At 41.5% G+C, this 11,276-nt stretch overlaps 1 pseudogene; it reads left to right on the top strand.

The window, feature by feature from the left end:
• Positions 1 to 10,033: 10,033 nt before the first annotated feature.
• On the top strand, positions 10,034 to 10,401 carry LOC100654011 (transmembrane protein 230-like; annotated as a pseudogene).
• Positions 10,402 to 11,276: the final 875 nt, after the last annotated feature.

Here is an 11,276-nt window from a genome sequence, read left to right as displayed (position 1 = left end):
AGGGGCTACTTATCTCTGTTTTGATTTTCCACAGTTAGAATATCTTATCTGTGAATTCCTTTAGAGAAAGTACAGTTAAATTTGAAAGCAGGTACTATGTTTAATCTCTTTACTTTCATGTGGGTAATAGTGTTATTTTTTGCCTGAATTTTTATAGCATCAGCAGAAATCTAAACATAAAACTTTGCCCATAATTGTACTGCTGTAATGAATCAAACTTGCTTAATTTTTCTGTTCTGTTCTAGTTCTTGTCCAAGTACATAATTTCACACAGTTGTTATCATAATATAAATAAAAATTCATATGCTTCCACAAACATTATCATAGGAATTTCCCCACAGTATCATATGAACCTTACAACGGCCATTTTTACTGCTTAAGAATATTCCAAGGTATACTAGTACTATAATTTACTTATCCATTCTTGTGTTATGGGACTTTTAGGGTTCCTCTACACTTTTTCACAGTTACAGATAATGCCAATGAACATCTTCATATATTCAATGCATTCAGTAAACTTTTTTTTTTTTTCAATGTCTCAGGTGACAGGTATTACCTGGAAGGATCCTCCCTCAGAGCCTAGTGAGGGAGACAGACAAATTAACACACAATTCAGAGCTCTAGTTCTTTGCTACCCAAAGTGTGGTTCCCTAATCAGCAGCATCAGCATTTCCAAGACCTTGTTAAAAATGGCAGATCTAGGAGCTTCCCCAGACCTACTGAATCAGAATCTGAATTTTAACAAGATCCCTAGGTGACTGATGTGCCCATTAAAAGTTTGAGAAGCTCAACTCGGTAGGTGTCATGAATTCAATTGTGTCCTGCCAAAATATCTGTCAACTTGACTAGGTCATGATTCTCAGTATTGTATGATTGGCTACCATTTTGTCATCAGATGTGATTTCCCTATGTGTTGTAAATCCTATCACTATGATGTTAATGAGATGGATTATTGGCAGTTATATATATTTTTTATAGATGAGATCTACAAGACTAGTGTCTTAAGACAATCTCTTCTGAGATACAAAAGAGAGAAGCCAGCAGAGAGACATGGGAACCTCATACCACCAAGAATGCAGCACCGGGAGCACAGCTTGTCCTTTGGACCCAGGGTCCCTAAGCCTGAGAAGCTCCTCGACTGGGGAAGATTGATGACAAGAACCTTCCTCCAGAGCTGACAGAGAAAGAAAGCTTTCCCCTGGAGCTGAAGCCCTGAATTTGGACATGTAGCCTATTAGACTGTGAGAGAATAAATTTCTCTTTATTAAAGCCATCTGCTTGTGGTATTTCTGTTAGAGCAGCACTAGATGACTAAGACAGTAAGTTGCTTGATTGATAATTTCATCTTCCCTGTCTTTCCAACCTCTTCTCTATTGGCTACTTTCCCAGAGCCTCAAACATGCTCAGGTTTCTCCGATCTTAAAAGCACCACTAGCAACCACAAGCCTCCCTTGACCTTGGTCTCTCTCTAATGAAGACTTTCCATGTGTTTCTCCATCACCTCACCTCCTACTTCCTCCTCAAGTCAGAGCACTCTGGCTTCTGCTCCTGTGATTTCACTCAGACAATTCTGAAGACGGACTTTGGGGACCTCCTGGCTGCCCCATTCAGTGGACTATCCTGTTTTCATTTTGCCTTATCTCTTGGCATTATCTGACACCACAATCAATCCTGTCTCCCAAGCTCTCTTCCATAAGTTTTCTCCCTCCCAGTTTTCTCCTACTTCTCTTACTAGCTATCTTAGTATCCAACCATTCCTCCTTCAATCCTTTGCTGCTAGCTCCTTCGTCTGCCTCTTAAACCTTGAGGTTCAACCCTTAGGGTTTGTTCTTGATCCTTTTCTCACTCTACACGTTGTCCTTGAATAAGCTTGTTTAGGCACAAGCTTTCAGTTGCCATCCCCAAGCTGAAGACTTCCAAATACACAATAATGTCTATGCAGTTCTCTCTCTTGAGAGTCTTTCCTCTATATCCAACTCTTACTAGGTCTCATCACCTGGATGTCCAAACTGTTGCTGTTGAGTCAATTCCAACTCATGGCTATCCTATAGGACAGAGTAAAGCCGTCCCATAGGGTTTCGAAAGCTGTAAGTTTTTACAGAAGCATACCGCCACATCTTTCTCCCATGGAGCAGCTGGTGGTTTTGAACCACTTTCAGTTATCAGTCCAGCTTCTTGGAAGAAGCTACCAGGGCTTCTTGGATGTCGAAAGGCACCTCAAATTTAATGAGGCCTAAAGTGATTCCCTTAAAATCTGTTCTTCCTCTGATTTACCTCTGTCTCAGTAAATGGTTCCACCGGCCAACCAATGGCCCTTTCCCCCTTCCTGACTTTCAACCAGTCACCATGTAATGTTGGTTTTATACCTCTGTCACATTTTTCAGGTTTATCCCCATTGTCATTTCACAGATTCAGTTCTTGTTACTTCTTGGCAACAGCTGCTCAACTGGTTTCCCTGTCTCTGATCTCATCTTCCTTTCCCCCATTATCCTCCAATCTGAAGTGATGGTGCCCTTTATAATATGAAAATATGACCCTGTCATGCCCCTACTACCCCTGCTAAACCTTTAGAAGGATGCCCAGATCTATTCAATCAAAACCTTGGGAGGAAAAAACAAACAAAAACCTTGGAGGCGGGTTTGATGAGAAGACAGGGGATTTCTAGTGTTCCACTCCCCCTTCGTTGCAAATTACTGGCCAGTGAAATAACATCTTTTGCCCTGCATTCGAGGCCCTGCAGAGCCAGCGGAGTCCTTGGCTTTAAAAGAACATGTGCTCACTACTGAAAGGTCCCTGATGGACTTTAGAGCAGTGCAACACACCTAGAGGGAGAAGGCTACTGAAACCAGGGGATGAAAAAAAAAAAACAGCTAGCGCATTGACTCTTGTCTGCCCAGGTAATGGCCAGAAGATTCACTATTTTTCCTTTCTCTGAGCTCATCTCTTCAGCCCATAGTTACCCCCACTTACGTATGTGCTGTTAAATATTTGATAACTGGCTCTCCAGGAAAGAAAAAAAGAGTAAAACCCTAGTTTATAGCAGTTACTGATTTTGATAGTATAAATATCCCCACAATGGCTGATCTCAAGTTACCAATGTGATGTCACTGAATGTGGAGTTGGGAAGAGACGCAGAGTAGCACTCCATTATATGATATAATAGATAAAAAATTACCTTAAGAACAAAGATAACAATCAAATAATTAGGAAGTGATGAGTGTTGAGTGTTTATTATCTTTTAAAATACATAATTTATTTGATTTTAAGTTTATATTACTTTAAAATAATGACCGGGTTTAACAACTGATTTGTAAATTTCCTGAAAATTTGGCAATCAGCTCCCATGAACACTGTAATCTGAGCTGGCTCGAGCATATTATTGCTCCCATCTCACCACGACTGTGTTACCCTTTACTTGGTACAAGGCTCCAGTCTCACCCTCCCTACACTAGCCACTAGAAAGAATGCATAAAATACACACTTGACCATGTAACCCTTCTTAAAATCTTCTGTTGGTCCCAATTGGCATGAGGATGAAACCAAAGTTTCTTTGGGACTAGGCCCCTGCCTACCTCTGCAGCTTCCCAATTTATTCCTTCATGGTATTTTTCCTCTCTCCCTACATCCTCCAACACCCTGTGCTCCAGGCAGACCAGCTCACTTGCAATTTTGCAAACACACAAAGCTGAGTCCTTTGATCTGGCAGAGTCTCCTGCCTGGCATGCTCTTCTCCTGCTCCTGGTTTTACCACCGAGAATATTTACTCCTCTTTTAAGATTCAGAATCACTTCTTCTGAAGACTTTTCTCATTCCCTAAGTTATATATGAACCCCACCACTCTTGTGTTCCCATGAATTCCATAATCTTCTTAGAAGCTGTGAGCATCTTGTTGAGCACCTTAGCTGCTGTTGAGTTGACTCCAACTCATGGTGACCTTATGTACGACAGAGCTTATACTGCCTGGTCCTGCATCATCCTCATGATTGCCAGCTTGTTTGAGGCCATCACTGAGGTCACTGTGCCAATTCATCTCACTGAGTGTCTCCCTCACCCTCACTGATCTTCTACTTCACCAAATAGAAGGTCCTCCTCCAGCAATTGTCTAAAGTAAGCAAATCAGACAATATTCTGTTGTGATCTATAAGGTTTTCATTGGCTAATTTTTGGAAGTAGGTTGTCAGACACACAGCAACACTCAAGCCACCACAGTATGACAAACTGACAGATGGATGGTGGGTGAGCACCCTATTTCACATTTATTGCAGAACTGTTTCTTTCTATTAGATCCTAAACATCCAGTATAGGACTAGGGCAGATCAGGAACTCAAGTAGTTATCTGATAAATAAATAAATAAATGAGGGCCAACGAAGCCCTAGAGCTGAGGTCCCAAGAGCCTGGCAACAAGTTGTAAAGACAGTGTGGCAAAAGCCAGGAGGCAGATCAATCTGTTCTTGCTCTTGGTTAACCCAAGAAGCCATGTATTCTTACAGAAGTAGAGGATCTCAGCATTTGAAGGGAATTTAGGTTTTTCAGCTCTCAAGAAGAGTCAGTTCTTAAATCTGAGTTTAGGGGGTGGGTAGGGTGGGAACAGAGCAATGATGAAACTTGTCTTATTACTGATGTTCCTTTCTCTGTCTTTTCCTCCCTCCAACACTGGTTACGGGCCAGGTCCTGTTTTGGGGGCTAATGGATGTATGTGGGGGGTCTCAGAGATGAATAAAGCCAAGTGTCCATGAAGAGTCATTGTTGCATATAAGTGGGGAGAAGAGTGTATGAGAGCCAAACCCACGGGTGGGGTGATGAAGGAGATCATACAGCATGACCCTAAACCTTCCTATCCTCTCCTTCCACCTAGGACCCAGTGGTATGCTCCTATTTGGATCTCCCTGAGAGGAGACCCTACAGTATTCCTGGAATCAAGTTAAGATGAGAGGATTTGATAGCATTAGGACAAACATCTGGCTCCAATTATGGAGCTTTAAATGGGGCCTTTAAATTTGACTCTTGGAATTAAGGCTGGTGAATCCTCCAGATGTTTTAAAAATAAACCAAACTATCTCACGGATTATGGGAGTGTCATTGGAAATGAGCCTAGAGACACCTTGAGCAAGAGCATGTGCAGTCTGAGGAAACAGTTTAAACAAGCCCTCAGTATTGCTTGCAAAAAATTTACTAGCACTGGCTGTATAGATCGAAGAATCTTGGAATTTGAGAGCTCAAAGGAACCTGCCTGTATAATTAGTAAATCTGGTTTCCCATTTTATAAATGAGGGAATTGAAATGCAGAGAGATAAACTGGCTTGGAAGTTCACGCAGTAAAAATCATTTAACATCTGGAACTATAGTTCTGTCTTTTGACTTCTTGTTCAAAGTTCTTTACTTTCTGCTTGATTATTGCTTTCCTTGAACAAAATGCTTCCAAGCTTCTTTGTAGTTAGGATTTTATCTTCCAGGACTGCAATGAATCAGGGCTAGGTAGAGGTAAGTCCCTCAAAATGATGTATATGTATATTGACAGCACATGGGTGGTTAATGAAGACTTTTCCTTTCCCTGGGCCAAGAGACGTGGGGTCCATTAAGGCCTTATGGTAGAGGCAATTATGAAACAAGAGTTGGGATGGGCTTAATGCCTTGGTAGCCTTAAGCCCCCAAATTCAAGCAGCCAGCATGTCATCGTCAAGTACTAACTCAGGATATTGGCAATGGATGATAAGTAGAATCAGAAGCAGAGGTGGTAGTAATATTTTTGTTCCCACCTGTCTTAGTTATCTAATGTTGCTATAATAGAAATGCCACAAGTGGATGGCTTTAACAAACAGAAACTTTTCTCTCAGTTTAGGAGGCTAGAAGGTCAAATCAGGGTGCCAACTCTAGGGGAAGGCTTTCTCTCTCTGTTGACTCTGGAGGAAGGTTCTTGTCTCTTCTGAGCTTCTGTTTCTCGGCAATCTTCATGTGGCTTGGCATCTCTCTTCTCCCATCTCTGCTTCTCTTGCTTTCTTGTTTAATCTCTTTTATATCTCAAAAGAGATTGACCAAAGACACATCCTACACTAATCCTGTCTCATTAACACAACAAAGACAACCCATTCCCAAATGGGATTATAACCATCCAAAACCAAACCAAACCCACTGCTGTCGAGTCAATTCTGATTCATCCCGACCCTATAGGACAGAGTAGAACTGCCTGATAGAGTTTCCAAGGAGCACCTGGTGGATTCGAACTGCCGACCTCTTGGTTAGCAGCCATAGCACTTAACCGCTATGTCACCAGGATTTCTGATTATAACCATAGGCATGCCCCCCCAAAAACCAAACCCATTGCCGTCGAGTAGATTCCAACTCATAGTGACCCAATAAGTAGAGGCTAGGATTTACAAGACATATTTTTTGGGGGCACAATTCAATCCATAACACCATCTGAAGAAGTTGCAGTCCCAAGTCTTCAGTTCAACAATTCTGACTGGGACCCAGAACCTTGTGGCATGGGCAAGCCCTATCTCTCAGGCCTATATATTTAATGTTAAAAAGCAGTAAGCGCTCTTCCTTTCTCTCACCAGACTTCTCCCATCCACATACCCAATGTAGGACTTAAATACATTAAAAAACGAAGCCAGGCAAAACTACAAGGTGACTGGTAAAATTTCCCTCAGCTTAGAGCCTTGCTGGGCTACTGCAGGCTGATTTCAGTCTAGAGACGCTACAGTGTCCATTAAATAAGTGAATAGGTCCCTTGGCAGTGCGAATGGTTTGACTACTAACCACAGGTTGGTGGTTCAAAGTTGGTCGTTTGAATCCACCCAGTGATGCCACCTTTACATAAGATTGCAGCCATCGAAAATCCTGCGGAGCACAGCTCTACTCCAAAACACATGGGGTTGCCATAAGTCAGAATCAACTGATGACAAGGCATTCTGGTTTAGGTCTATGAATTAGAGTCCCAGCAGGAAAGAGCTGGTATACTATAAATGAGTAATTGAGTAGCATTTAATGAAGGGACTACTTACAAAGGGGTGGGCAGAGCTTTTTTAGGGAAACCAAAAAGGATGGTACAGTACCCTAGGGCTAGCAATTGCAGTGAGCAATACCAACCTTAGACCTGAAGGGGCAAGGAAGGGAAGAAATGGCTGTATGGAGAAGGCTATCTGATAGAAGCTGTTGTCTTTTGTAGAGTAACACAGACAATTCGTGGAGACCCAGTAGAGAGGGAGCCAGAGGACTAAACCCCTCATCGTATTTCCCTCCTTCACTCCTAAATTCTGCCTATGCCCCTATTGTCCAACCCCAGCCAGAAGCCAGAAGATAAGGAAGCTCTTGTTACAGTTCATAGAGCTCAGCTCCACCAAGGCATAAAGCAAAGTAGAGAAGAATAGATCTGGAGGGGTAGAGGAGACACAGAGTCTTGGATTCAAATCTAAGCTTTCTGCTGTCTTAACATGCATTGTGAGGCTCCTGAGCACAGAAATACAGCAATGGGTCAGTTAGGTAGATTTTTCACTCCACGTAAAGAAGGGTATTTAAAAATTTGAAATTAAATTTTGAAATACTTATTAAAAAAAATATGAACACACATTTGTAACACAAGCCATAACAATTCTAAAGTGTATTAAGTAAAGACTGAAAGGCCCATCTTTTACTACCCTTTCTCTCCCCTTCAACCCACTTCCTGGAAGAAGTTCCCTTCCAGATATTTTGTCAGTATAACATACATATGAATTTATAAACAATTTTTTTTTTTATAAAAATGGGTCCACCTTATTAAACAGGCATCTCTTGTTTAATGTCCATAATATGTTCCTGAAAATTGAATGTTCTGCATGAAAACTCTAACTGGGAGCCTTTTCTTCTTATTTTTTTACCAGGACAAATTATAATGCTTTACATGTTGGGATAGTTTGTCTCCAAACATGGCTGCCAACAATTCTTCTCATCCATGTATGAATGTACGTACTGCTCCTGCTATCAAAAGTGGCATCTATTTTTCTTCCCTTTGAATCATAGCTGGCTTTGGACTGATTTTGACCAATTAAATATGGCAGAAGTGACATATGCCAGTTGCAGGCCTAGGCTTTAAGAAGCTTGACAGTTTTCACTTTTGCTCTCTTAGAACCCTGAGCCATCGGGCAGGAAGTCCAATTACTATGCTGGAGACAGCAGCCTAGCCAATCCCCGGCTGATCTAGCCACTCTAAGTGAGGTGCCAGATATGAGAGTGAAGCCATTTTAGATGCTCCAGCCCTACCGGAGCAGCACTGAATGCAGCCACAAGCACACTATATGAAGCAGAATTACCAAGTTGAGTTCAGACTTCTCAAGGAATAGTGAGAAATGATACATTATTGTTATTTTAAGCCATTAAGTCTCGGGGTGATAATAAACAACAACAAAAAAACAAACCCATTGCCTGCAAGTTGATTCTGACGCGTTAACTGAAACAAATATAAAATCCAAATCCCAAAGTAATTTTCCAAAGGGGAAAATTCGACTCAGTGACCCCATGGAACAGAGTAGAACTGCTCCATAGGGTTTCCTAGGCTGTAATCTTTATGAGAACGAGGCATCAGATTGCAGGAGGACTCATTAACAACCTTCCATATGCAGATGACACAACATTGCTTGCTGAAAGTGAAGAAAACTTGAAGCACTTACTGATGAATATCAAAGACTACAGCCTTCAGTATGGATTGCACCTCAACATAAAGAAAACAAAAATCCTCACAACTGGACCAAAAAGCAACATCATGATAAATGAAGAAAGTTTTGTCATTGACAAGGATTTCATTTTACTGGGATCCACAATCAATGCCCATTGATGCAGCAGTCAAGAAATCAAACAATGTATTGCGTTGAGCAAGTCTGCTGCAAAGGACCTCTTTAAAGTGTTAAAAAGCAAAGATGTCACTTTAAGGACTAAGGTGTCCCTGACCCAAGCCAGGGTGTTTTCAATTGTCTCATATGCGTGCGAAAGCTGGACAATGAGTAAGGAAGACCAAAGAAGAATTGACGCTTTTAAATTACAGTTTCGGCAAAGAATATTGAATATACCATGAACCGCCAAAAGAACGAACAAAAGTGCCTTGGGAGAAGTACATCACAGTGCTCCTTAGAAGCAAGGATGGTGAGGTTTCCTCTCACATACTTTGGACATGTTATCAGGAGGACCAATCCCTGGAGAAGGACATATCATGCTTGGTAAAGTAGAAGGTCAGCGAAAAAGAATAAGACCGTCAGTGAGATGGATTGACACATCAGCTGCAACAATGGTCTCAAACAGCAATGATCGTGAAGATGGCGCAGGACTGGGCAGTGTTTTGTTTTGTATTACACAGGAATGCAATGAGTCAGAACTGACTCTAAGACACTGTGATGATTAAGATTGTGTGTCAGCTTGGCCGGACCATGATTCTCAGTGTTTTGGCAGCCATATAATGTTGTGATCACTTCTGTGTTGAGATTTGGTATGTGATCACCCCCATTATGAGATCTGCTGTGAGTAGCCAATCAGTTGAACGGGAGTTTCCTTGAATGTGTGGCCTGCATTGAACATAAGCGGATGTTCTGGCAAGGCTTGGAGGCTTTTTGCTCTAGCTGAATCCTGCAGCTGGCTTCTGTTCATCTGACCTCTGGTTCTTGGGACTTGAGCTAGCAGCTTACCTGTAGTCTTGCCTGCTGATCTTGGGAAGCACCCAAGATCAAGAGCCCTGCTCTCTGACCTGCCAATCTTAGGTTCGCCAGTCCCTGCAGCAATGTGAATCAGGTGAAGCCTCTGTCCTGATCCACGGACTTGGGATGTTCCAGCCTCTACAACTGCACGAGCCATTTCCTTGATATAAATCTCTGTATATGTATATTAACACGCTTTACCGATTTTGCTTTTTTTTAGAGAACCCAGCCTAAGACAGACACCTAACAAGAGCAAAAATAAAATTTAAAAAGTTCAACGTGGAATTCCATATCTAACAGAAACACCTTTTAAAAATGAAGGCAGAGCGGGTGGCCTGGAGCAGTGCTCCAACTGTAGTTGTATCAGTGTATTATGATGCCGTCTTGTACCAACCTGGCTATTGGGATCCCCAGTAGTAAAGTGAAATACCTGAGGCTCTGCAGCACAGACGATGGCTACACTGACCTTCAGTTTAAGAAAAGCCCTTCTAAGATCCCTTATAAGGCCGCTGCACTTGCCACTGTGCTGTTTTTGATTGGTGTCTTTTTCACTACTATAGGCTCCCTCCTTCTGGTGGGTTACATCAGCAAAAGTGGGGAGCAGGCCAGGCCGTTCCCCATCCTGATCACTGGCATCCTGGTGTTTCTACTAGAATTCCACCACTTGCAAGCATTGCCTACTATGCATCCAAAAGCTACCGAGGATACCCCTATGATGACATTTCAGATTTTGACGACTAGCACCCATCTCATGCCAGAAGAGGAGTCATAGATGGGATTGAGCCCAGTTTAAGACATTGGGCAGAAACTATAGCTAAGGGATACTGTAGTTTGCAGATGTTTAACAAAATATGGCCAGATTTTATGGGTCTATGGCAAAGATTGGTGTACAAAAGGTTGCAGTGAGTCAGAACCGACTCAATCGGCACCTAATAACAACAACAGCATCCCAAAGATGTTAACTGAGCTTACAAAGAACTAATCAGGATATGTTTTAGTTTTCATCCCTGGCCCTGGCAAAAACTTCTGACAAGTTTTCCACATGAATCCGCATCATGGAAGAATAGCGATGTTAATTGTAAGGGAAAACAGGAAGTCATTCTGTAGTGGAAAGTGTTGTTGCCACCACCCTTTTTAAAGTTGAATATTTCTTTTAACTAGTCTTCACTGTCAATTTGTTCTTGTAGCAGTATGTCCTTTCTTTCTTTTTTTTTTTACTGATTTATTTTGAAAATAGATATCTAAGAATCTTTTCCCCTATACTTATCTCTAACTTTGTGTTCTAGTGGAACTCAAGATAATCTGGTGGAACACTAGACTGGTAGCAATCAAATATCAATGTGACCACACCTATAATATTTTTTATATGCTTACTGAGAGCAAACAGAAATTTTTAAAGTTTCAGAGCAGGTTTTCAAATGTAAGCAATTTCTTTATTCAACAGTTTTTGGTCAGTTCTGATCTGGTTCACTGAAAGTATGGCAAGCATATATTTGGGATCAGTCTATCTTTTGTACATCAAGATGTTCTTTATCTACATGATGCCTTTAATGACTGGATTTTTGTCTGCTTTCTAATGAAAAGTGTAAGTAAGTGGTTATTATCTAGAGTTTTAC

Source organism: Loxodonta africana, chromosome 9, assembly GCF_030014295.1.
Source record: "Loxodonta africana isolate mLoxAfr1 chromosome 9, mLoxAfr1.hap2, whole genome shotgun sequence".
Lineage (NCBI taxonomy): Eukaryota > Metazoa > Chordata > Mammalia > Proboscidea > Elephantidae > Loxodonta > Loxodonta africana.
Note: the sequence above shows the minus strand (reverse complement) of the source record. Positions and strands in the feature narration are given on the sequence as shown.